This window comes from Oncorhynchus clarkii, chromosome 6 (assembly GCF_045791955.1).
Source record: "Oncorhynchus clarkii lewisi isolate Uvic-CL-2024 chromosome 6, UVic_Ocla_1.0, whole genome shotgun sequence".
In the NCBI taxonomy this organism is placed as follows: Eukaryota; Metazoa; Chordata; class Actinopteri; order Salmoniformes; family Salmonidae; genus Oncorhynchus; species Oncorhynchus clarkii.
The window spans coordinates 28,018,732-28,046,369 of NC_092152.1; the positions used below are offsets into that span (position 1 = coordinate 28,018,732).

At 42.8% G+C, this 27,638-nt stretch overlaps 1 long non-coding RNA gene across 1 annotated transcript in view; it reads right to left on the reverse strand.

The window, feature by feature from the left end:
- The window catches only part of LOC139410902 (uncharacterized), a 29,983-nt gene that overhangs the window by 2,096 nt on the left and 249 nt on the right, over positions 1-27,638 (reverse strand). The window contains exons 2-3 of the long non-coding RNA XR_011634548.1: positions 23,517-23,552; positions 17,541-17,758 (exon numbers count right to left, since the gene is read on the reverse strand). This is a non-coding gene — a long non-coding RNA (uncharacterized lncRNA). The remainder of the gene's footprint in view (positions 1-17,540; positions 17,759-23,516; positions 23,553-27,638) is intronic.

Sequence of the window (27,638 nt, forward strand, 5' to 3'; positions counted from 1 at the left end):
GTTAGTAGTTACTATCTCTTTGGAAGAGACTGAACTGTGTTGTACACTTACATTTTGAGGGGATCTTATCAATTTAGAGCAAATAATCCTCAGATGTCAAAACAAGCTCATTCCTCAGTTTTCCTCTGTTCCTCCGAGTGCTAATCCCATGTTAGGACACTAGAATTTACACATTATTTCAGCTGTTTTCCTTTACAGCAGAGTAGGCCTGTCTTCAGTTTTCTGCTGTGCCACCAGAGACTCTGGGTTCGAGCCCAGGCTCTGTCACAGCTGGCCGCGACCGGGAGGTCCATGGCGCGACACACAATTGGCCTAGCGTCGTCCGGGTTAGGGAGGGTTTGGCCGGTAGGGATATCCTTGTCTCATCACGCACTAGCGACTCCTGTGGCGGACCGGGTTCAGTGCACGCTGACCAGGTCGCTAGGTGCACGGTGCTTCCTCCTCCATTAGTGCGGCTGGCTTCCGGGTTGGATGTGTGCTGTGTTAAAGAAGCAGTGCGGTTTGGTTGGGCTGTGTTTCGGAGGACGCATGGCTCTTGACCTTCGTCTCTTCCGAGCCCGTACGGGAGTTGTAGCGATGAGACAAGATAGTAACTACTAACAATTGGATACCACAAAATTGGGGATAAAAAGGGGGTAAAATTTAAAAAATAAATAAAAAGAAAGACCATGATGTTTAAGTGTTCTGTTCTGCATACTTTAAATAATCCTCAGTAGTCAACACAAGCTCATTCCTCAGTTTTCCTCTGTTCCTCCGAGTGCTAATCCCACAGAAATTACATGTTAGGACACTAGAATTTACACATTATTTCAGCTGTTTTCCTTTACAGCAGAGTAGGCCTGTCTTCAGTTTTCTGGCCTAATGTAAAGAAACAGCAAGGTGCATAAGGGAATACACTGCATCCAAAAATAGATGTACAGCTCTGTGCTTGCACAAATATTTATACTCTGAGTTGTGGTTTATATATTTGTGTAATAATTTTATATGTGAATGGAATATGTCAGTGCATGTTTATTGGTCCAAGCTATGGGATGTGCTCTCTGTCACAGGAGTCCAGTAAAAACTGGAGTCAAGTTGTTAGACCCACACAATGCTTCCTCAACTGGTGGGCTGCTTCTGACAGCATTGACTAGGAAGGTGACGGTGTAGATGGGCTCTCTGACAAAGCCAGCACAGGTGACGAGAACAGCGATTCTATCTATTGTAAGCACTTATAGCAGCCATTGAATTTAGATACTTCTTCCTGGTAGAATTGATTTGGATATCCCTGATAACACTATTCCATTTCTTTATCAATGCTGATGCAATAACCTCTCATTTATAATATAGACACAGATTATTTTGCATTGATTCATTGTGGCTTACTTCAGAACAGTGTACCGTTGGTTCACACCATTACTGTATGTGTGCAGGCCAGGCCGGGGGTCTCCCCAACTCATTCTCTTATCAGCCCACAACAATCAGCACAAATCTGAAAGGGTGGACAGGAAGAGAGAGGGAAGAAGGGAAGAGTAAACTTCCTTTGGAATGTGCCTCTCCTCAAGCAAAGGGTGGGGCGCTCTGAACAGACTGCCCACAGAAGGAGAGGCAACCGAGTGTAAAATAATGATCTCTTTTCCACAGGACTGTTGAGCTCATTATGTAACCTCATGTCTCCACCTGAGCCTTCAGAAACTTTGGATATAGACACCAGCATACAGCCTTCAGTAAGACAGTGAGGTGAGGAGCTCTCAAATCAGCCTATACCAAGACGATCTGCCTTCGATTGTCATCAGCCATGCACAGAGAACAAATAGAGCCAGTGCCCTGGTTCCTCATCTGCAGCCCAACCACAGGTTCTGTTAGTGATTAATATGTAGACCACCCCTGGCCCCCTTGCTCCACTCCACAATCACAGCTGCCTACCTAGCTGCTGATCAATATCAGCCCTGGCTCACATAACAAAGCCCTTTTTAGTCTTTGTTAGGTTGCAATCACATGCACAGATAACAAAGGCTTTCCACTCTGAGCCAACATCGTGAGGGTCAGATTTTGTCCCATTCGAGAGCAGCCTCATTAGAAAATGTCTATGTTTGGTGAAATAGCTACATAAATGGAAGCAAAGATTTTAGAGGAGGTTTAAGGTACTGTAGATAGAATTAAACTTTGCAAGCACCAGACTGCAAGTTCCTAAAAATGCAAAAAAAAGTGGCACAATCGCTAACCTTAAAAATAAAACCTAATTCATTGCACATCACCCTAACCTTAAAGATATAAATTAATTTGCACATCATGCCTAACTGTTAAAAAACAACTTCATTGCACATCATCCCTATCTCTAACAAAATACAACCTGACCAACAGTAGCAGCAACACAAGGGGGCAAAGGGACAGTGGAGTGGTTTCTCTTAGTTGACAACCTCATCCAACTGAAGAACTTTGCATGCTTTTTAAAGCTGTTTCTATTATTAATTTGCTTGATCTCTGAGGGGAGGCTATTCCATAGACAAATGACTGTATAGAAACATGTGCTCCTCGCAGTACTGTTTACGCTTGAAATCTTACAAGACATCACTAACTCTGGTATTATAAGAAATTACATTATCATTAAGGAGAAAATCAAGATTACAAAGTCCCACAAACGTGTTTTCATTAATAGCAGTCACTTGAATTGATAAAGGAGTGAAATGATAGAAAGACTTACTATTAAAAATAAACTATTTTCAGAACTTAACCATATCATAGCCTTTCTAGTAAGCACATACACAGCTCACGTCCTATAAACAATTATAATCACTTAGCTGGAGGGGGATTGATTTTTCTTGTTTGTCTATGTCTGTTTGAAGATGGATCAGAAGGAGATTTAGAGTAAACAGCAGAGGAAACTGAAGTTTAGGTGATAGCAGATTGTTTCAAAGATGACCTCGACAACAGAGCCCCTTTGGGATCATGGTCAAGGCTCAAAGTGTAATAGAGATTAATACAGATTATTAACACCTTACTTACACAATTATCAAATCAAATTTGATTTGTCACATGCGCCAAATACAACAGGTGTAGACCGTACCATTAAATGCTTACCTGCCCTTAACCAACAATGCAGTTTTAAGAAAATAGAGTTATGAAAATATTTACTAAATAAACAAAAGTTTTTAAAAAACAATAATAACAATAATAAAACAACAATAAAATAACAACAATAGTGGGTACCGGTACCGAGTCAATGAGTGGCGGTACAGGTTAGTCTAGGTAATTTGTACATGTAGGTAGGGGTAAAGTGACTATGCATAGATAATAAACAGTGAGTAGCAGCAGTGTAAAAACAAAGGGGGGGCGTGGCGTGGGGGGGGGGGGGGGGGGGGGTCAATGCCAATAGTACGGGTTGTCATTTGATTAATTGTTCAGCAGTCTTATGGCTTCGGAGTAGAAGCTGTTAAGGAGCCTATGGAGTCTATGACTTGGGTGACCTTCCTCGGACACCGCCTAGTGTATAGGTCCTGGATGTCAGGAAGCTTGGCCCCAGTGATGTACTGGGCCAAACGCACTATCCTCTGTAGCGCCTTACGGTTGGATACTGAGCAGTTGCCATACCAGGCGGTGATGCAACTGGTCAGGATGCTCTCAATGGTGCAGCTGTAGACCTTTTTCAGGATCTGGGGTCCTGAGGGGAAAAGGTGTTGTCGTGCCCTCTTCATGACTTTCTGTAGCAATGGATGTGTTTAGATCATGATAGTTTGTTGGTGATGCGGACACCTGCTCCACTGCAGCCCCTTCGATGTGAGTGGGGGTGTGTTCGGCCCTCCTTTTCCTGTTGTTCACGATCTTCCCCCCAGTCTTGCTCACGTTGAGGGAGAGGTTGTTGTCCTGGAACCACACTGCCAGGTCTTTAGCCTCTTCCCTATAGGCTGTCTCATCATTGTCGGTGAGCAGGCCTACCACCGTTGTGTCATCAGAAAACTTAAAGATGGTGTTGGAGTCGTGCTTGGCCACGCAGTCGTGGGTGAACAGGGAGTACAGGACGGGACTAACCACGTACCCCTGAGGTGCCCCATGTTGAGGATCAGCGAGGCAGATATGTTGTTGCCTACTCTTACTACCTGGGGGCAGCCTGTCAGGAAGTCCAGGATCCAGTTGCAGAGGCGAGGTGTTTAGTCCCAGGGTTCTTGGCTTAGTAATGAGCTTTGTGGGCACTATGGTGTTGAACGCTGAGCTGTAGTCAATGAACAGCATTCTTACATCAAATCAAATCCAATTTATTTATATAGCCCTTCTTATATCAGCTGATATCTCAAAGTGCTGTACAGAAACCCAGCCTAAAACCCCAAACAGCAAGCAATGTAGGTGTAGAAGCACGGTGACTAGGAAAAACTCCCTAGAAAGGCCAAATGGGTGTTCCTTTTGACCAGGTGGGAAAGAGCAGTGTGAAGTGCGATTGAGATTGCTTCATCTGGGCCTCCCGGGTGGCGCAGTAGTCTAAGGTACTGCATCGCAGTGCTAGCTGTGCCACCAGAGATTCTGGGTTCGAGTCCAGTCTCTGTTGCATCCGGCCGCGACCGGGAGGCCCATGGGGCAGCGCACAATTGTCCCAGCGTCGTCCGGGTTAGGGAGGGTTTGGCCGGCAGGGATATACTTGTCTCATCACGCACTAGTGACTCCTATGGCTGGCCAGGAGCAATGTACGCTGACCAGGTCGCCAGGTGTACAGTGTTTCCTCCGACACATTGGTGCGGCTGGCTTCCGGGTTGGATGGGCATTGTGTCAAGAAGCAGTGCGGCTTGGTTGGGTTGTGTTTTGGAAGACGCATGGCTCTCGACCTTCGCTTCTCCCGAGTCCGGACGGGAGTTGCAGCGATGAGACAAGACTGTCACTACTACCAATTGGATACCACGAAATTGGGGAGAAAAAAGGGGTGAGAAAAAAAAGAGTCTGTGGATCTGTTGTGGCGGTATGCGAATTGGAGTGGGTCTATGGTTTCTGGGATGATGGTGTTGATGTGAGCCACGACTGGCCTTTCAAAGCACTTCATGGCTAACATTGTATCTGTGCTACTGTATCTGTGCTACGTTAAGTTTCTGTTCTCATGCATCTTGTCGTCATACATTTTTCGAAGAGAATACTAAAACGTTAATGTGATTTCACTTATGGCTGTGCTCCCTGCTTAAGGAAGGGTTGAGGGTGTTTTTTTTGGGGGGGGGGGGGGGGGGTATCTAGAACATGCTCCTGATTAGAAATGTGGTTGGATGGTTATGTTGTAAAGGGCAGAGCACGATCTATTTATGTTGAATCAAGTTAAAACAGACGGTATTCTGTGATGGAAGATCACTAACAAGAGTCATCACTAATCAGTAATCATTAATGGTGGGACTGCATTAGTTAGCTTTGTTCATTGAGTCAAATCCCACTGGGCACAAACTGGTTGAATCAACATGGTTTCAATGTAATTTGTTAATGTATTGTGACATGGAATCTATGTTTAAAATACATTGGATTCGCAAAAAGTCACCAACATAAGATGTTGTTTTGAGGGTGAAATTTCAACCACAGGATTATGCCATTTTGGTAACCAATTTTCAACATAGACAAACCTTGTATAAAATATGTTGAATTTGTACATTTGAAACAACGTCAGATCTTCAACATTAGGCTGAGGCCCAGCACCTCCTACGTGATAATCTATGTACAACTGAACTTTGTTCTCCCATCCAGGGTTTTAGCCGAGCCCAGCTAAGTTTTGATATTTGTCACTGACTTCTACTAATGTGCTTTCGTGGAAATTATTATTGAGAATCCTCCACTTAAAAAATATATACCATCAATAACACTATTTAGGCATACAGTTGAAGTCGAAAGTTTACATACACCTGAGCCAAATACATTTAAACTCAGTTTTTTTAATACAATTCCTGTCTTTCAATCCGAGTAAAAATTCCCTGTTTTAGGTCAGTTAGGACCACCACTTTATTTTAAGAATGTGAAATGTCAGAATAATAGTAGAGAGAATGATTTATTTCAGCTTTTCTTTCTTTCATCACATGGTGGGTCAGAGGTTTACATACACTCAATTAGTATTTGGTAGCATTGCCTTTAAATTGTTTAACTTGGGTCAAACGTTTTGGGTAGCCTTCCACAAGCTTCCCACAATATGTTTGATGAATTTTGGCCCATTCCTCCTCCTCAGGTTTTTAGGCCTCCTTGCTCGCACACGCTTTTTCAGTTCTGCCCACACATTTCTATCGGATTGAGGTCAGGGCTTTGGATTGGCCACTCCAATACCTTGACTTTGTTGTCCTTAAGCCATTTTGCCACAACTTTGGAAGTATGCTTGGGGTCATTGTCCGTTTGAGACCAAGCTTTAACTTCCTGACTGATGTCTTAAGATGTTGCTTCAATATATCCACATAATTTTCCATCCTCATGATGCCATCTATTTTGTGAAAGGCACCAGTCCCTCCTGCATCACAGCACCCCCACAACATGATGCGTGCTTCACGGTTGGGATGGTGTTCTTTGGCTTGCAAGCCTCCCTCTTTATCCTCCTAACATAATGGTCATTATGGCCAAACAGTTCTATTGTTGTTTCATCAGACCAGAGGACATTTCTCCAAAAAGTACAAATTTGTCCCCATGTGCAGTTGCAAACCGTAGTCTGGCTTTATTATGGCGGTATTGGAGCAGTGGCTTCTTCCTTGCTGAGCGGCCTTTCAGGTTATGTCGATATAGGACTCATTTTACTGTGGATATAGATACTTTTGTACCCGTTTCCTCCAGCATCTTCACAAGGTCCTTTGCTGTTGTTCTGGGATTGATTCACACTTTTCACACCAAAGTACGTTAATCTCTAGGAGACATAACGTGTCTCCTTCCTAAGCGGTATGACGGCTGTGTGGTCCCATGGTGTTTATACTTGCATACTCTCCACAGGTACACCTGACTCAAATTATGTCAATTAGCCTATCAGAAGCTTCTAAAGCCATGACATAATTTTCTGGAATTTTCCAAGCTGTTTGAAGGCACAGTCATCTTAGTGTATGTAAACTTCTGACCAACTGGAACTGTGATACAGTGAATTATATGTGAAATAATCTGTCTGTAAACAATTGTTGAAAACATTGCCTCTATCATGCACAAAGTAGATGTCCTAACCGACTTGCCAAAACTATAGTTTGTTAATTAACAAGAAAATTGTGGAGTGGTTGAAAAACGAGTATTAATGACTCCAACCTAAGCTTATGTAAATTTTCGAATTCAACTGTATATAGCAATTTCAAAGTAATCAACATTTATTGTTTCAATTCAACCCAAGATTCAACTAAAAATAGACAATACATATAGGCCTAGGGTTTCAAGCTTTGGTTGATTTAAAATGTAATTTACAAGTTAATAATTAATATGTTGGATTCACATCGCCATCTCAACCAAAAATCAAAGTTAAAGAATAGGACTAAATCCAACATATCAATTATTAATTTGTAGACTGGAATAAAAGACAGATTAAGTCAGTGGCACAGATGGTACTATCCAAGCAGAAGATTCATCTCCTTTAAATTTTGATATTTGGTTGAGTTGACAACAAAACACAATTCAATATAACTTTTGCAATAGAGTAAATAGCCTGTTAACTTGTTGACAAGTTAACAAATTATATGTTGGATTCACATCTCCAACTCAACCAAAAAAAATTAAATTCAATAAGAGCGAGTGGCTCAGATTAAACTATTCAAGCAGTAGATACAGTGCCTTCAGAATTGTTCATAACCCTGGACTTATTATTCCACATTTTGTTGTGTTACAGCCTGAATTCAAAAAGTATTAAATATATTTTTTCTCACTCATCTACACACAAAACACCATAATGAATTGAAAATATGTTTTAGATTTTTTTGCAAATGTCTTGAAAATGAAATACAGAAATATCTTTCTTACATAAGTATTCACACTCCTGAGTGCTAGAATCACCGTTGGAAGTAATTACAACTGTGAGTCTTTTGGGGTAAGGAGCTTTGCACACATGGATTGTACAATATTTGCACATTATTCTTTAAAAAATTATTCAAGCTCTGTCAAGTTGGTTGTTGATCATTGCTAGACAGCCATTTTCAAGTCTTATCATAGACTTTTAAGCCGATTTGTGTATACTTGGCCTTGTGTTTTCAGGTTATTGGCCTTCTGAAAGGTGAATTTGTCTCCCAGTGTCTGTTGGAACCAGGTTTTCCTCTAGGATTTTGCCTGCGCTTATCTTTATTGTGTTTATTTTATCCTGAAAAAAACTCTAGTCCTTGCCGATGAGAAGCATACCCAGAACATGATGCAGCATCCACCATGCTTGAAAATATGAAGTGATCTGTTGTGTTGGATTTGTCACAAACAACGCTTTTTGTATTCAGGACATAAAGTTAATTTATTTGCCCAATTCTTTTTGCAGTTTTACTTTAGTATTTTACTGCAATCAGGATGCATGTTTTGGAATAATTGTATTCTGTCTTTTCACTCTGTCATTTAGGTTAGTATTGTGGAGTAACTACAATGTTGTTGATCCATCCTGCGTTTTCTCCCATCACAGCCATTAAACTCTGTAACTGTTTTAAAGTCACCATTGGCCTCATGGTGAAATCCCTGAGTTGTTTCCTTCCCCTCTGGCACCTGAGTTAGGAAGGATGCCTGTATCTTTGTAGTGACTGGGTGTATTGATACCATGCTCAAAGGGATATTTAATGTCTACTTCTTTTATTTTTACACATCTACCAATAGGCACCCTTCTTTGTGAGGCAAACCTCCCTGGTCTTTGTGGTTGAATCTGTGTTCGAAATTCACCGCTCGACTGAGTAACCTTACAGATAATTGAATGTGTGTGGTACAGACATGAGGTAGTAATTCAAAAAAACATGTTAAATGTCGATATTTGATTGCATTGTCAACCAAATATTCCATATTACTTTTGTAATACAGTAAATGGTCAAAAGAGTAACACATCCATTGCCACATTTTTGAGGTTACTGTAACTATAACGTCCTCTTATGTAATCACAGAAAGCGTACATGTTCAAGATAGCATTCAAAGGTTGCAGATATCAAATCAATCACTTCCCAACAATGCAGAATACATAAAAAAAAAAAAAATAATAGAAAAGTCTGTGGAGATCTTCACAATTGCTATAATAAAGAATCTCAAACCGCATTGATCACTTGCACTATGCATACAGTAGTGTACCTACTTTTAATGCAATATCAACTGCAATCAAGGTAATTTGGCTGTGCTCTAGAAGATGAATTGCATTGATAACACAATACATTGTGTAAACAAAATATGTGACATTGTATTCCCATTTGAACTGTGTTGTGCTTGTGGACGGTTGAAAGCACAGTGATAGCACATTTAGATGACAACTAAACCAAAAATCTGTCATTGTTTTTCCAGTGGAATTTGTTTGTGCTTTTAGATGGTTGAAAGCCTAGTGATAACACATTGGGAATTCATCAAACATTTGGCTGTCTTTTTCAGTGAGTGAAGGTAGGTTGAAATCTCAGTGAGTAATGTCTCAACCAAATATGACCCAAATGTCCACATTGAATTGTTATTTTGTTTGTTTACCTTTATTTAACTAGGCATGGTGTGCCCATTTGGATGTTGCTTTTGACAGTGACACATTTGAAAAGGAAAAGGCTCAACACTCACTCACCATTAATTATTTGTTTTATTTAAGCAAGGTTCAAATTTAAAGTTTTGTCCTTCAATGGCCTTCATATTTTCATAATTACACTTTATTCTCAATTTTGTCTTATGACTCCACAAATGCATAATTACTCATCATTTAGTATCAGTTTCAGTATTCCCCTTCAAACATGTATGACAACAAGATGTTGTCTGAGGACAGTAAATCTGAGTACAATGAAAATGATACCTTAAGGTCATGTGTAGTTCACGCAGGTGCAACGTAGTTAAAGTGCCGTGAGATCATTTCACAGCTACAGTTGAAGTCGGAAGTTTACATACACTTAGGTTAGAGTCATTTAAACTCGTTTTTCAACCACTCCACAAATTTCTTGTTAACAAACAATAGTTCTGGTAGGTAGGTTTTGGACATCTACTTTGTGCATGATACAAGTAATTTTTCCATCAATTGTTTACAGACAGATTATTTCACTTATAATTCACTTTATCACAATTCCAGTGGGTCAGAAGTTTACATACACTAAGTTGACTGTGCCTTTAAACAGCTTGGAAAATTCCAGAAAATGACGTAATGGCTTTAGAAGCTTCTGATAGGCTAATTTACATCATTTGAGTCAATTGGAGGTGTACCTGTATTTCAAGGCCTACCTTTAAACTCAGTGACTCTGCTTGGCATCATGGGAAAATCAAAAGAAATCAGCCAAGACCTCAGAAACAAAATTGTAGACCTCCACAAGTCTGGTTCATCCTTGGGAGCAATTTCCAAATGCCTGAAGGCACCACGTTCATCTGTACAAACAATAGTACGCAAGTATAAACACCATGGGACCACGCAGCCGTCATACCGCTCAGGAAGGAGAAGTCTCCTAGAGATGAACATACTGTACTTTGGTGCGAAAAGTGTGAATCAATCCCAGAACAACAGCAAAGGACCCTGTGAAGATGCTGGAGGAAACAGGTACAAAAGTATCTGTATCCACAGTAAAACAAGTCCTATATCGACATAACCTGAAAGGCCGCTCAGCAAGGAAGAAGCCACTGCTCCAAAACCACCATAAAAAAGCCAGACTGAGGTTTGCAAGTGCACATGGGGACTAAGATCGTACTTTTTGGAGAAATGTTCTCTGGTCTGATGAAACAACAATAGAACTGTTTGGCCATAATGACCATCGTTATGTTTGGAGGAAAAAGGGGGAGGCTTGCAAGCCGAAAAACACCATCCCAACCGTGAAGCACAGGGATGGCAGCATCATGTTGTGTGGGTGCTTTGCTGCAGGATGGACTGCTGCACTTCAAAAATAGATGGCATCATGAGGATGGACAATTATGTGGATATATTGAAGCAACATCTCAAGACATCAGTCAGGAAGTTAAAGCTTGGTCGCAAATGGGTCTTCCAAATGGACAATGACCCCAAGCATACTTCCAAAATTGTGGCAAAATGGCTTCAATCCTATACTTTAATCCTATAGAAAATGTGTGGGCAGAACTGAAAAGGCGTGTGCGAGGAAGAGACCTACAAACCTGACTCAGTTACACCAGCTCTGTCAGGAGGAATGAGCCAATATTCACCCAACTTATTGTGGGAAGCTTGTGGAAGGCTTCCCAAAACACTTGACCCAAGTTAAACAATTTAAAGGCAATGCTACCAAATACTAATTGAGTGTATGTAAACTTCTGACCCACTGGGAATGTGATGAAAGAAATAAAAGCTGAAATAAATCATTCTCTCTACTATTATTCTGACATTACACATTCTTAAAATAAAGTGGTGATCCTAACTGACCTAAGACAGGGAATTTTTACTCGGATTAAATGTCAGGAATTGTGAAAAAACTGAGTTTAAATGTATTTGGCTAAGGTGTATGTAAACTTCCGACTTCAACTGTAGCTTAAAATGTTGCTGATGGAGCTAGCAAATTTGATTATTTTCTATAGATCATTTTGTTTGTCAAGGAGGGCGGTCACGTGTATTTGCAATCAGATGACCACTGGTTCGAGCCCGGTATGGGACATGGACAAAAAGTTTCCACTCTACTTAGAGTAAAGCTGCCTGTACCCCTGTGTGACTTATACAGATATCCCTGCTGCTTTCATTCCATCCTTTGGCATGTCAGACTTTGGCATGTCACCAAATATACATCAACCTCAGTGGACCCTAATACCACAGTATTGTGTGGAGCAGGAAAGACGCCGGATGGATCTTACTAGTGGCTCCCTCAGGGCTGGAGAGCAGCATAAACCGGGACATGATGAGCTGACATGACCACAACGGATGGCTTCATTAAGTACATGGTTACAAGCCTCTCCAAAGAAATCAACTAGAATAGGCTAGCAATAAAACACTGTGGAAACCAGCATTGTTGATATTCATCTGTGTAGTTTTATCAACAGTTATGTGATTTTATCCTAATCCCATGTGTCTAAGTAATGTTCAGCAACAGATCCGATTTACGAGCCCCTGGTGGGTTACATAAATATCTTTCCCCAGAATTAAATGATTCACACCTGTGATCCACAGCTAGAGTGGAATAGAATGTAGTCTATAGAGGCACAGGAAGTAACCTAATACTCAAACAGGCTGTTAACCGTGTGGATAAGTCCTTCATGAGAGTCCTCACCTCTAGAGGTCACAGACGAAGCATAAACTTCTCTCATCACAAAAGAAGAGGCAAAGAGGTTCATGGAGGGCGTCCAACTGCACAGAGGCACCATGAATGCATGCAGGAACACACTGTATGCCTGGCTGAGGACCATACGTTGACAAACACAAATGACCAGCTACTGCAAAATGAGCAGAGAAGTGTGAACTAAAGACGCCATTAGAAGGGGTGTCATACATGTCGGCACTGCGGCTCCTATACTGTGAGCCCAGCAACTTAGAACTTCATTAATTGTACGCACAAAAATAACACAAAAGACACTGGCAGACAAAACAGAGCTCCGACTTCAAATAACAAGCTGTAGGAGGTTGTGCTTTCTCCCTCTGATTCTATTTCAGAGACTGTGCCTTCTTTCTCCAGATCATTAGTCATATAGAACCTTTTCATTGCACATTGTGCACAATACATTTCAAGCTCAGTGCTTTTTTTTATGGCAGTATCTGTCAATCACTTGTGTGACCCCAAGATGGAAGAAGTGCTAAAATCTTCCTGTATTCCTATAAAGCTAAAACGCTATTTTCTTTCTGTTCTTCCCATCTGTCTCGTATTGTCTGTCCCACACACCTTAGAAACAATTCAACTCATTCAAGGGTATAATAAAAATGCTTCTTCACATTCACACTATGTGCATTTGCCTAATAGCCTACTAATTAAAAACCTTTTTAGCACCATTCTTAACACTTAATATTGTGCACAAAACACATTCAGATTTTAATATTTTATTGACTGATTAAGTCTGTGTGTTCAGTGACGTGGTGAGATTAATTTCCCTCATGCCTATTTTATTTTAATTAATTGCTTTCTGATCGAAATACAATTTGAAAAGGTAATATTGTTTTTGTTGCTCAGGGCCAGTATTACATTTGATGCATTAGAGAGGGGTCTTTTTCCATTATGTTTTTTGTTTTCCTTGAACTGAGGAAGAGTTCAATACCAACATCAAGCTTTGAGTGTTTTTGACAATCTGAATACTGTTCAGCATGTGTAGGAATCGTATCTAACACTATAATCATATTTTAGATGATAGAAACTATCATTTGAAACCACTGATGGCTGAATTTACAGCCATTGGCCCTTGGCCTCAGGGAGGTCACCTAGGATACTAGGTTCTGCTTTATGATGATGCTTAACCTCTTGGAACTCACTCAGGGGCTGAGTTCAGATTTTAGGGGGCCAAGAATTTAGATCTTAATAGTGTGCACGCTGTGTCAGTATTTGCAGTATACTTCAAGAGCAGGGCCAGATGTTGACCATCATTCCTATCCCAGTGCCTAATCCCATTAGGCATTCCTGGACCAAATGGCAGCTGATTTATGATCTATTACATTGTTATGATTGTCTTTTAGGAACAGTCAGTCACCTACCAATTGTGTCCTGTAGACAGGAGTCGGGTCTACTGACCCTAGATCTGATCTCTAGACCATAGGATTCAGCTGAGCTGCCCAGAGATGAGTAATGAGCCTCAGATTCACTCACTGGCAGTGTGTCCCAATCAGCAGAGCAAGCCTCTGAAATACTACTTGCTGACTATCTCACTCAAAGGCTAAACCTGGTCTGCACGAGCCCCAGACGGTAAGAGGATCATTTCTATGCTATATTGGAGATTTTACTCAGACCGTGTCTTGTAGGTTTCCTTCCACACATAAAGCTGATCAAATTGTAAGGAACTGGCCAGGCATGTCTAGAAATTTCTATGATAAAGCTCTGGGCCCAGACTCGTACAAATTATGTTAATCTAAGGTCTTGTGCTTTTGATGAAAATTGGACCAGGTTTACAATTGGTTTACAATTGGACCAGGTTTATGTAGAGTCGTACAACAAACCAGCCTGCAGATCATAATGCCTTGTCATTGTGTCAAAGTCTGACTGGGCAGTGTCGGCATAGAGAGTTACTACTAAAGGATTGGTTACTAAAGAGAAAGGAAACAAATGATTGTGTCCTAATGAGATTAAGGTAGGGCATGAACTGGAGAAGTTATTATCTATCTCCTTATATGACACTAATTCCTAGGGACGATATATGGTTTTGTCAGCCAGCCTGTGTCTCCAAGCTTTGGTGGAGATATTTGCCAATGATCTCCTCTTCCTTTTCAGGGAAGATGGGTATGATCCTGGAGAGATATGGATTACAAGCATTGGCTCTGATCAATAGATAGAGGGAGAGGTGATTTTTCAGATACTTCTTACAGGTGGTAAAGGGATATGTGATTTTGTTAGTGTCTCTGTCAGTCAATGCAATGAAAGACTGAATCAAACTATCAACACATTTTGGCCGAATGGAGTTATTATTTGGGCGTTAATTAGTCAACAAGGTACTCTAAACTGAACTTCATGGAAGAAATTTCCCTGTGCTTTTCTTTGGTTCTGGTGGATTTTTTATCACAATTCTGCTCAGATGGGTGAGTGGTGACTGTTTGAAATTACCCTCCCAATTCATAGTGGGCAGAGGCAGGCTGGGAAAGGATTAAAGAGGTATGAGATTGGGCAGTGGGCCCAAGGTTATTGCCCCTGGCTCCCTATCACACAGCCCCGCAGTGGTCCAGACACCAAGGAAACTCCAGTGAAACATCTCTCCCTCTGCTTCACTCCATCCTCTAGTCTTGAATATCAATGGGAGACAAAGAGTCATAATTAGCATTTATGGATTTATAATCTTATAGACAGCTCTAGTCAAACAAACTTTTTTATGGCTTAAACTTGACAAAGTTCATTAAAAGAGTATCTGATGCTTCTGGGTCAAAATAACGGCAGCAACAGTCACTATTAAATGTACCTATCTAATCACAAAGCCTTCATAATGCTTTAACCAAAACAAAAAGTTTACATATTGCTCAGTCTACATTTAGCAATCCTGATGGCAACGGCATGAGTGTGATCACAGAGCATTTTTAAAATGCCTCAAATAAGCGACTGCCAGTACAGAACGTCTAAATGTCTAGTAATTACCATAATTAGCATGGGGAAGTGCTAGCCCATGGGAGTGGAGCAGAGAAGTACTAGGGCCAAGATAATGGCACAGAGCATTATGTAATCAAATTATCTCTGCTGATAATGGCACAGAGCATTAGGTAATCCCAGGGAGTTTTCCGCTTGGCCCACAAGTTTGTGCAACACTATAAAATTAAAATAAGAAAATATTGTATTGAGTATGTACTGTATATAGCTACAGCATGATGCACAGCAAGTAATATTGGTATGCAAAATTATACTTTCACTGACCAGTATAATTCATCACAGACACAATTTTTATCAAATTTCTGCAGTTGTCTGATCAGAAGAAACAGTATGGTCACTTTGGTGGATTTGTTGTGAAGTGCTTGACAGTTGCCTGTTATTGCCAGATCAAACTGACAGCAGATTGTGATATACTGTGTTACCTTTCACTTGACATGCATTGAGTATTTGTGGTATTTGGTTAGGAAACAGTCATTACAGTACAATGAAGAGCTAATTTTATATCAATTAAAAAAAAAATATATATATATATATATATATAGACTTAGCACACAGAGAGTAACACCTGCCTGTCCACTTTTTGACATGAGGTAGCACCTGCTCATCCTCACAGCATGCAATTTGACCTGGGGAGGCACAGTACCTTCAGAAAGTATTCATACCCCTTGATTTATTCCTCATTTTGTTGTGCTACAGCCTGAATTCAAAATGGATTTTAAAATAATAATAATTTTCACCCATGAACACACAACACACACATATTGACAATGTGAAAACATGTTTTTAGAAATATGTGAATTTTGTTTTAAATGAAATACATAAATATCTCATTTACATAAGTATTCACACCACTGAGTCGATACTTTGTAGAAGCGTCTTTGGCAGCGCCTTTGGCCATTTTCAGGCCTTGACAAAAAAATCGGAATTTAATCAATTTTATTTTCCGGCTGTAACATACAAAATGTGGGAAAAGTCACAGTGTTTGAATACAGTACTTTCTGAAGGCACTGTAGTTCTAGTTTCAAGCTTTATTGTCACGAGTACAGTGAAATGTCTTTCTTGCAAACTCTTTTCCAAACAATGCAGTAATCAATATCAATATATAGTACTGTAAAATAAGGTAAAGTAGAACAATAACACACAAGAAATCTCTGATCCACACTGTTCCTCTGCTTGCAAGGTAATCATCTATTCCTTATTGGTGTGACTAGTGCAGAACTGCTCAGCGGCTGAGACCTCTCAATTTCTCCAACAACTGGCTCCAATTCCTTTAAGTTGGTTCAGCACTCAGTGTATTTGAATTGGATTCAACTGTGCCTTGTTCTGTGGCAGGAGCAGACCCATAGGGACACAGTGGGGGGACTAGATGCAGGGCCTGAGAAAAGAATGGAATGTCTGTCCCAATACGATTACACTAGTGATGTATACTGCACAGTTGAGCCCAAAATATATCAGCACAGGAATTATAAATAATTGTATAGGTTTAAGTCAAATATCTCGTTTTTCTTTTTAGAAACCATAACTTAAATCTCTCAAGGGAATGGGGCCTTTTAACTTGAATCACACACTCATACAGACATCTCCTATTGGCTAGGGCCAGGTTCCCACAGTCTGCCATTGGTCACGGCCGCACATGGCCGCAATCATGTTGACAAAATGAAACCCAGACCTCTCCAAGTTCACAATTGCCTCATGCATCCCCACCCCCACTTCCCATTGTCTCCTCTAATAAAAACAGCATGTGATATCTCTTGAATTGCTGATAATGCTAGAGGAATAAGTGCAGTATTGTTTGTTCAGCCATTATGAACTAATTTCATCAGAAAACCCCCTGTTCAGACACTATCTCACTGAGCCTTGTTACTTCAGTCTGCAAACAGAACAATTAGCATAGGCACAGCCATCTCTTCTACTCAAGCTGTATCAATCACTGTCCCACACATCATTTTGTGAAACTTCACATTCTGTTGCTGCCTACTGCTACCTCATGATTACCCTACTGCATGCAGACAGTTGTGTACTGTCTGCATGCCTTCTCATCTCTCTTGACGTGCAGTTTTTCAACAGTCAATAAATAAATGTTATCCCTAGTTCTGATCCTAGACTTACCTTTGCATATCTGTATCTTGAATATTTAAAACATGTGCAGTGTGTACATTAACCATGCCTGCAGTCAGACAGGGAGTGGGTGAATGGGTGAGTGTCGAGGGGGCATGTGGAGTTGAGGCGCAGGTACATGTTTACAGCATTAACTTAATTCATAATATTAATTACCGTATTGTGTGCGTGGGTTTGAGGGTTGTCCATTGTTGAAGATATGGTTCCTGTTGTGGAGAAGAGAGCAGGTCTGGTGGTTTGTTCAAGGACTTTAGGGAAAGGATCCCTGTTCTTTGGCAGCTTAGTATAGCCCATTCCCCTGTGCCAGTCTCCGTGCCCCACAAACTCTTCCTGTACACTCTCTGCTCTCTGCCCATCCTCGCTCTCCTAGCAAGCTCAAACACAAAGAAAACAATCAATAAATCAATGTGTACACCTCCACTGTTTTTCACTGAATATGTAGACTGTAGAGATAGGAAATGGATGTAGCCAGGCCCGGCGCCACGAGGGGGCAAAAGGGGGCAATGTCCCCTTAGTTGGAATATTGTGCCCCCTCAGTTTTGTATCCCTATTCTGTCCCACAATCTGCCCCCTCCGTCATGCCCAAACAATTTGTTGTGTATGCTTCATTCATGCAACTCCCTTGTACGCATCATACATACGTCATACACATTTTAACAGTTGAAAAAAACACATTTTGATTGGCTGTCACAGTAGAAAGGCGGGGTCAATTTGACCGTTTAGGTTTACTTTCAAAGTTAAGTACTACACTGCCCAGCTGGTTGGAATTTAGCTAATGTTAACAGGTAGGTAGCTGATAGCATGATGGATATTAGAAATGGGCTTTGCCAGGGCACCACGGCAACATCGGATCAAAGCGGCGGGGAGGGGGAGGCCTGCCAGAGGCCAAGGCCGCTGAGCCGACGCTAAACACCGAGGCCAAGGCAGTTGAGCCCAGCAGCAAAGGCACCTGCACAACTGTCTTGCAGCCTGGTGACATAGGAGATAATCAACACGAGGGGCCTGCACCTGCCAAGACCGAAACTAGCAGCAGCACCACCAGGATATTACAAGCACTGATGCCTCTGTTAGTGCCTAACGACCTCAGTGATGAGGAGCCAGCACAGGTTGTCTGGGGAAATATCCAACCTGGATGTACTGTGGGAGAAAACTGACATTTTGTAGTGTGTGGCTGGAATATTCCTGCAAGGCAGATGCAGATTTCTGCTATCCTTGTCGAAAATGTAACAATTCGGCTTCAATTCTAACGCTGATAAGGCTTTCACCCAAACTGGATATAATAACTGGTGATATGCCATTGATAGCAACAAGGGACTGGAGAGCCACGCATCAAGCAAGTAACATTTAAAATGCATGGTACTTTGGACAGAAAGACAAACAAGGAATGCGGAGATTTCAACACTTGTGTATTCTGCAAAGCTTGCAAGAAATCGTCAAAGATTGTGGACATTGTGAAATTTCTTGCTGCCAATGAGCTTCCTCTATTCCTGGCGATGTTAGATTTTATGCTCAGGAAAGACAAGGAACTTGCTAGTGCCTTTTAAGCACAATTCCCCGCAATGCCACATGCACATCTCATGACCCAGAACTAAATAATTGGGCTCATGAGTGAGGTAGTCACAGAGGAAATTGTGAAGGAAGTAGGTGATTCATGGTGCACACTTAAAGTGGGAAAGTGCAGCTGATTTCAACTAGCATTTGAGAGGGATCGTACAAGCAAATTCCATGGCGAGTGGAACGAGAGACGGCTGAGGACGTTCAACACAGCATCAAGGTGGCTGCAACGCTTTTGAATCTGGGTAAGAACAGTCAGCCTGTCACACCCTGATCTGTTTCACCTGTCTTTGTGATTGTCTCCACCCACCTTCAGGTGTTGCCTCTTCCCCATTATCCCCTGTGTATTTATACCTGTGTTCTCTGTTTGTCTGTTGCCAGTTCGTCTTGTTTGTTCAAGTCAATCAGCGTTTTGTATCTCAGCTCCTGCTTTTTCCAGTCTTTCTTTTCTCGCCCTTCTGGTTTTGACCCTTGCCTGTCCTGACACCGAGCCCGCCTGCCTGACCACTCTGCCTGCCCCTGACCCAGAGCCTGCCTGCTGACCTGTACCATTGCCCCCCTCTGGATTACCAACCTCTGCCTTACCCTGACCCTGCCTGCCGCCCAGTGCCGTTGCCCCACCTCTGGTTACTGATTCTTCCTGTCTTGACCTGTCTATTGACCGCCCCGTTGGTATATTAAACTATTGTTCATTTGATGTGGTCTGCATCTGGGTCTTACCTTCATACCCGATAGTACGAACTGGCCATGACTGACCCAGCAGAGCCGGACCAGCTGCTCAACGCCATCTCCTACCAAGGAGCCTCCATTGGTAGGTATGAGGAATTGCTTTGTGGGCTGATGGAGGGGCTCCAAATGTTGGCTGAGCACCATGACCGGGCGTTGGACATGCTGCTGGAGGAATTCTGTGGGTCGTTTGGGGGGGCAGCTGCCACGGTGGTAACCCCAATGCCCATCAGAAACTCAGCGGTTAGCACCGTCGCCCCACCGGCCAGCACCGCCGCCCCACCAGCCACTCCACCTTTCCGGGAGTCCCGGTTACCTCCTCTGGAACGATTTAATAGAGAGCTAAGCACCTGCCGGGCATTTGTAGCTCAGTGTGCCCTCATTTTTGAGATTCAGCCCTCCTCCTTCCCCTCGGATCGCTCCAAAATAGCCTACCTCATCACGCTGATGTCTGGAAGGGCTCTTACCTGGGCTACTGCGTTATGGGAACAGCAGCCGGCCATATACGCGAGCCTGGAGGGGTTCGTGGGAGAGGTGAGGAAGGTCTTTGATTCCCCGTTCTCCTGGAGAGAAGGTGTCGGAAGCTAATCCAGCTCCGGCAGGACGCCCGCACGGTGGCCGACTATGTGGTGGATTTCCGTACGTTGGCAGCGGAGAGTGCGTGGAACCCGGATGCGCTGTTCGACATGTTCCTGCACGACGTCACGGAGGAGGTTAAGGACGAGCTTGCGGCTCGGGAGTTACCCACAAATTTTGATTCCCTGGTCGATTTGACCATCCAGGAACATGTCAATCGATGGCCGATTGCATACCTGATTGTACGAACTGGCCATGACTGACCCAGCAGAGCCGGACCAGCTGCTCAACACCATCTCCTACCAAGGAGCCTCCATTGGTAGGCACGAGGAATTGTTTTTTTGGGCAGATGGAGGGGTTCATCAAGTCCCCCCAGATCCCTGTGGTTTTGGGATTCTCCTGGCTCCAGCAACACAACCCGCTCCAACTAGTCTACAGGTGCCATAATGGGCTGGAGTCCGTTCTGCCACGCCCATTGTCTGATGTCGGCGCAACCTGCCCCGGGACATCTTCCTGGGTCCTCAGAGGTAGTTTCCGATCTCTCCGCCATTCCCGAGTACCAGGATCCCTGGGAGGTGTTCAGCAAGTCCCAGGCCATTTCTCTTTCACCACCCCGTCCCTATGACTGCTGGATTGACCTTCTCCCTAGCACCACGCCACCCCGGGGGCGTCTGTACTCGCTGTCGGGACGTAAAACCAAGACTATGGAGGGCTACATTGGGGACTCCCTAGCTACTGGATTTATCTTCCCCTCTTCCTCTCCCGCTGGCGCAGGGTCCACTCCTTCTCCTCCACAAAGAAGAACCCTGCCCGTGCAGATGACTCAATGACATCACTGTTAAGAACCGTTATCCGCTACCACTCATCTCCTTAGCCTTCGAGCCGCTCCAGGGGGCCACTGTGTTCTCCAATCTGGATCTACGTAACGCCTACCACCTGGTGTGGATACGAGAGGGGGACAAGTGGAAGACCGCCTTCAACACGGCCAGCGACCTCTACCCTGACCCTGCCTGTCGCCGGTACCGTTGTCCCGCCTCTGGATACTGACCCCTGCCTGCCTTGACCTGTCTATTGCCTGCCCCTGTTGGTATATTAAACTATTGTTTATTCGATGTGGTCTGCATCTGGGTCTTACCTTCATACCTGATACAGCCTGCCTGGGCTTGTATTATTTTGTTATTTGCTAACTTTTGGGAATGCGTGGCAAATGTCAGAAATAGGCATAGACGTGATTTTCTTTATTGGCATTGCTGCCAAGTCTACTGCTTGTTTTCTGCGAAGTGATTGGATTGGAAATGTTTGGTTTACAGCATAATCAGATTGATGTTGTTCTATGTGGTAGAAGAGGTGCTTTGCATTACATTGATGAGGGTGGGCAAACCTTGAACAATGGTTGAGTAACAATGTAGCTATAGTGTTGCCATAAACAAATCATTGCTATGGAATACAAATTTCTCTGTTATCATACGGTGTAGTATGGCACTCTTGTGGGAAGACAGCTTGGTAACTGTGTCCAAGCTACATTGTACCGATAATTCATGGTAGTGCATTGTACATTATTGTTTGCTTTCCGCGATGGGACATGCATTGTATTGGCATGGGGAAGTGTATTATGGTACTTAGCAACTGTTTTACATTGCATTGTTGGGTATTGTGCATGTAGCTGTGTAGCGTTGTCATAACTTGCAATTTCTCGAGCTGGTTATGTGTCAGCGATTGGGTGCAGAGATGTAGCGGAGTCAGGCGCAGGACACAGGTTTGAGCAACACAACTGAGTTTACTCACAGAAATTCAAACAATATTCCAAATAGGAAAATATATACACTACACTAACACCTACAACAACCACTAAGACACCAACAATCACGGACAGAACAGAAATGTATGCCAGAGGGTTAAATAAGGAACATGATATGAGAATTGAAACCAGGTGTGTGTAATACAGACAAAACAAAACGAAAATGCAACATGGATTGGTGGTGACTAGAAAGCCGGTGACGTCGACCGCCGAACACCACATGAACAAGGAGAGGGGCGGACTTCAGCGGAAGTCGTGACATTATGAATTGTCCATGTTTGTAAAGCGGTGCAGTAGCCTGTATTCTTGCGTCAAGACAGCCGTGCGTGGCTGCAAATACAATGTGTGTAATTGTACTATTAATTATTATCCATCGTGTGGTGTCAGCAAGCGAAGATAGTTGTGCCCCCTTAGTCATTTCTGATGCCCCCTTGCGGAGTTAATCCTGCCGCCGGGCCTGGATGCAGCTACTTGTCCATTTCCTGAATATAGAAATATTGTATTTGTGATCATTTCAAAGTATTTCAAAGCCACTTAAGACCGTGTTTATCTTTGCACAACTACAATAACTGTTTGTTTGTGTCCTGTTCAAACGGCCGTTAAAATGATTTTTCTATACATTGAAAAATTAATCACCCAAAAAATAAAAGCTCTCTAAAAAGCAACCAGGTACAGTGCACAACATGACCAATGCTCAAATTGTTTTGTGAGGTATGTGGAAGGGAGACGACCCGCAATATATGATTGGATCAACTGTCACAAACACACCTGTAGAACAATGTAAAACATGCTGGAGTCAGCAGACAGACAGAAGGTCAAGGTGAAGTCAGCAGCAGCCTGACTCACAGTCCAGCCGTGGCCTGATGTCCTGATGGCTTAAATTCCTCACATGACTGATAGATAGACCTGGAGCTCCAGACCTGCTGATGACCATCATACACGCTTCTCCAAGCCCAGAGCCAGTCCATTAATCATAGTCTCTAGAGAGCTCTTCCTGACAGACATTGGATTATACACCCACTACTGTTAGCACCCAGATAGTGGGAAACCACTGTAGTTCTTCTATGATTGAATGCTGGATAACATTAAACCCTATCTGCACCACCTCATGGCTGCAGCCCAAGCCTGGACCTGTTGTACCTGGCAGAGGAGAGGGGGCTGGGATTGGGCCATGCAGGATAAGGGAATGCTGGAAAAGGCCAAACACTAAGTTTCCAGGAGCCTCCGGGAGGCAGCAGAAGCAGGAAGTGTGATTATGTATTCAGATAAAAGAGAAATCCAATTAAGGGACAGTGCGAGGGGCATTGACAGAGACTGATAGCACAACCGGCCCAGCACAGAACCAAAATAGCAAAGAGCAACACGATCATTCGACAAGAGCCAAAAAGATAACATGACCTCCTGCCAAAAGGAACCCACACAATAAATGCTAAGCTGTGTTAAAAGACCACAGACCTGACTCTATGGTCATGACTTACCACCACATTCTCCCAGGCTAGACTGGAGACAAGGCCCTGCAGGGGAAAAGTGATCAATTCAGAGACAATTACTTCACACATGAAGTACTACGTTTCCTGTACAGTCGTCCCATGCCATTGCAGACATACAGTATGAATATGTCTCTTCATTAAGGGGGTGTATAATATAAGGCTAGCATTGGCACTGTGTTCTAGCCTGTAACTGAGACCCCACTTCAACAGATCTCACAACACTGAACTAAGATTTCAGTATGCATGGCTGTTGGCTAGATCTTTTTTCTAACGTATGTGGGAATGTTCTGTTCATATTGAGGAATTCATAGGGTGAAGTGTCCCTCACTACTCTAAGTTAAGGAAACTGTAAAATAGTTACATTTACATAATTGTGTTATCAATGGAATGATAATTACATGCAGCTGCAGCAAGACAGTGTTTTGAAGGGATTTGGCATTTAAATCAAATCTAATTTTATTTGTCACATGCTTCATAAACAACAGGTGTAGACTAACAGTGAAATGCTTAAGGGCCTTTCCAAACAATTCAGAGCGATTTAAAAAATATATAATAACACAAGGACTAAATACACAATGAGTAACAATAACTTGGCTATATGCACGGTGTAGTCAATATGCGCTCAATGGTGCAGCTGTAGAACATTTTGAGGATCTGAGGCCCATTCTAAATCTATTCATCCTCCTGAGAGGGAAGAGACGTTGTCGTGCCTTCTTCACAACTGTGTTGGTGTGTGGACCATTTTAATTCCTTAGTGAAGTGGACACCGAGGAACTTGCCGCTCTCAACCCGCTCCACTACAGCCCCTTTGATGTGGATGGGGCATGGTTGGCCCTCCGTTTCCTGTAGTCCATCATCACACTGCCAGGTCACTGACCTCCTCTTTATAGGCAATCTCATTGTTGTTGGTGATCAGGCCTACCACCGTCGTGTTGACAGCAAACTTAATGATGGCGTGGAGTCTTGCGCGGCCACGGAGTCGTGAGTGATCAGGGAGTACAGGATATGACTAAGAACACACCCCTGATGGGCCCCTGTGTTGAGGGTCAGTGTGGCAGATGTGTTGTTGCCTACCATTACCACTTGGGGGCAGCCCGTCAGGAAGTCCATGATCCAGTTGTAGAGGGAAGTGTTCAGTCCCAGTGTCCTGAGCTTAGTGATGAGCTTGGAGGGCACTATGGTGTTGAATGCTCAATGAACAGTATTCTCATATACTCCTGGGCTCTCGAGTGGCGTTGCGTGTCTAAGGCACTGCATCTCAGTGTAAGAGGCGTCACTACAGTCCCTGGTTCGAATCCAGGCTGTATCACATCCGGCCTTGATTGGGAGCCCCATAAGGCGGCGCACAATTGGCCCAGCGTCGTCCGAGGTAGGCCGTCATTGTAAATAAGAATTTGTTCTTAACTGACTTGCCAGGTTAAATAAATAAAACATAATTTTAAAAAACGGTGAAATGCTTACTTATGTGCCCTCCCCAACAATGCAGAGAGAAAAATAGAGAAATAACATAGGAATAAATACACAATAAGTAACGAGACCCTTGTCTGCAATGGCATGTACTTTGTTGAAGCACCTTTGACAGCGATTACATCCCCGTGTCTTCTTGGGTATGATGCTACAAGCTTGGCACACCTGTATTTAAGGAGTTTCTCCCAATCTTCTCTGCAGATCCTCTCAAGCTCAGGATGGATGGGGAGCGTCGCTGCACAGCTATTTTCAGGTCTCTCCAGAGATGTTCGATAGGATTCAAGTCCGGGCTCTGGCTGGGCCACTCAAGGACATTCAGATGACTTCTTCCGAAGCCAGTCCTACTTTGTCTTGGCTGTGTGCTTAGGGTCATTGTCCTGTTGGAAGGTGAACCTTCGCCCCAGTCTGAGGTCCTGAGTGCTCTGAAGCAGGTTTTCATCAAGGATCTATGTACTTTGCTCCGTTCATCTTCCCCTCGATCCTGACTAGTCTCTCAGTCTCTGCCACTGAAAAACATCCCCACAGCATGATGCTGCCACCACCATGCTTCACCATAGGGAATGCCTTCAGATGCCAGGATACCTTCAGATGGTATTCTTGCTTGGTATTCAGGCCAAAGAGTTCAATCTTGGTTTCATCAGACCAAAGAATCTTGTGTCTCATGATCTGAAAGTCCTTTAGGTGCCTTTTGGCAAACTCCAAGCTGGCTGTCGTGCCTTTTACTGAGGAGTGGCTTCTGTCTGGACACTCTACCATAAAGGCCTGATTGGTGGAGTGCTGCAGAGATGGCTGTCCTTCTGGAAGGTTCTCCCATCTACACAAAGAAACTCTGGTCACCTCTCTAACCAAGGCCCTTCTCCCCTATTGCTCAGTTTGGCCAGCTCTAGGATAAGTCTTGGTGGTTCCAAACTTCTTCCATTTAAGAATGTGGAGGCCACTGTGTTCTTGGGGACCTTCAATTCTGCAGAAATGTTTTGGTACCCTTCCCCAGATATATTCCTCGACGCAATCCTGTCTCGGAACTCTACGGACAATTATTTCGACCTCATGGCCTGGTTTTTGCACTGTCAACTGTGGAACCTTATATAGGCAGGTGTGTGCCTTTCCAAATCATGTCCAATCAATTTAATTTATCACAGGTGGTCTTTAATGAAGTTGTAGAAACATCTCAAGGATGATCAATAGAAACAGGATGCACCTGAGCTCAATTTCGAGTCTCATAGCAAACGGTCTGAATACTTATGTAAACGTGATAGGAGTTTTTTTTTTTTTAATACATGTGCAAAAAAATTCAAAACATATTTTTGCTTTGTCATTATGGGGTATTGGATATTTTTTAAATCAGAATTATTATTATTTTTAAATCATTTTAGAATAAGACTGTAACGTAACAAAATGTCGATAAAGGGAAGGGGTCTGAATACTTTCTGAATGCACTGTACATATACAGTAGGTAGGGATAAAGTGAATAGGCATCAGGATAGATAATTAAAAGTAGCAGCGTATGTGATTAGTCAAAAGAGTTGGTGCAAAAAAAGGTCAATGCAGATATTCCGGGTAGCCATTTGGTTTAACTAACTATTTAGCAATCTTATGGCTTGGGAGTAAAAACTGTTCTGGACCTGTTGGTTCCAGATTTGGTGCATCAGTACCGCTTGCCATAAGGTAGAAGAGAGAATAGCCTATGAGTTGGGTGGCCAGAGTCTTTGACAATTTTGGTGGGAGAGGGCAGTATGGAGTGCAATAGAGATTGTGTCATCTGTGGATCTGTTGGGGCGGTATCCAAATTGGAGTGGGTCCAGGGAGTCTGGGATGATGGTGTTGATGTGAGCCATGACCAGACTTTCATAGAATTTCATGGCTACAGATCTGAGTGCTATGGGGAGATAGTCATTTAGACAGGTTACCTTGGCGTTCTTGGGCACAGGAACTATAGTGGTCTGCTTGAAACATGTAGGTATTACAGACTGGGTCAGGGAGAGGTTGAAAATGTCAGTCAGTGAAGACACCCGCCAACTGGTAAGTGTATGCTCTGAGTAAGGGTCCTGGTAATCCGTCTGGCCCTGCAGCCTTGTGAATGTTAACCTGTTTAACCCAATGAATCCCACCGCCACACTGGCGTGAATTAGGATTGTTGAACATGGTGTGTTTGAGCTACAGACTTCTTGGTGGTACCATTGGATTAATCTATTTAGTCTGTGTGATTAAGAGGGGCTGAGCTAGAGCAGTGTTTGTGAGACAAGGGCGGATCCCAAAGGGGCCCAGGGCCGGGGTTTTGTTTTACAAAATGTCTGTAGTGCTACAAACTATTCAAAGCTATCTATGAAAAGCTGAGACTCTCACACACAGTAACATGTTTTTGCTTTGTTAGAAGGTAAGGGGTTCTTCTACATACTGTAGAAGGCCATAGGAAATCCCAGGACATAGTGTCTACTGTAATAAGATCACATAGTAACTATCACAAACTCCAAACTCCACACAGTTGTTACTGACTAGTTAGATATTAATTTCCCACTGAGCAAACAATTTATACAGCATTCATATGAATTCATTTTTTTTTATCAGTCTTTAAAAACATGTACATTTGTCAATATAACTCATAAATGCAATTGTTTATGTCAAATTGTTTTGTGTTCTACTTGT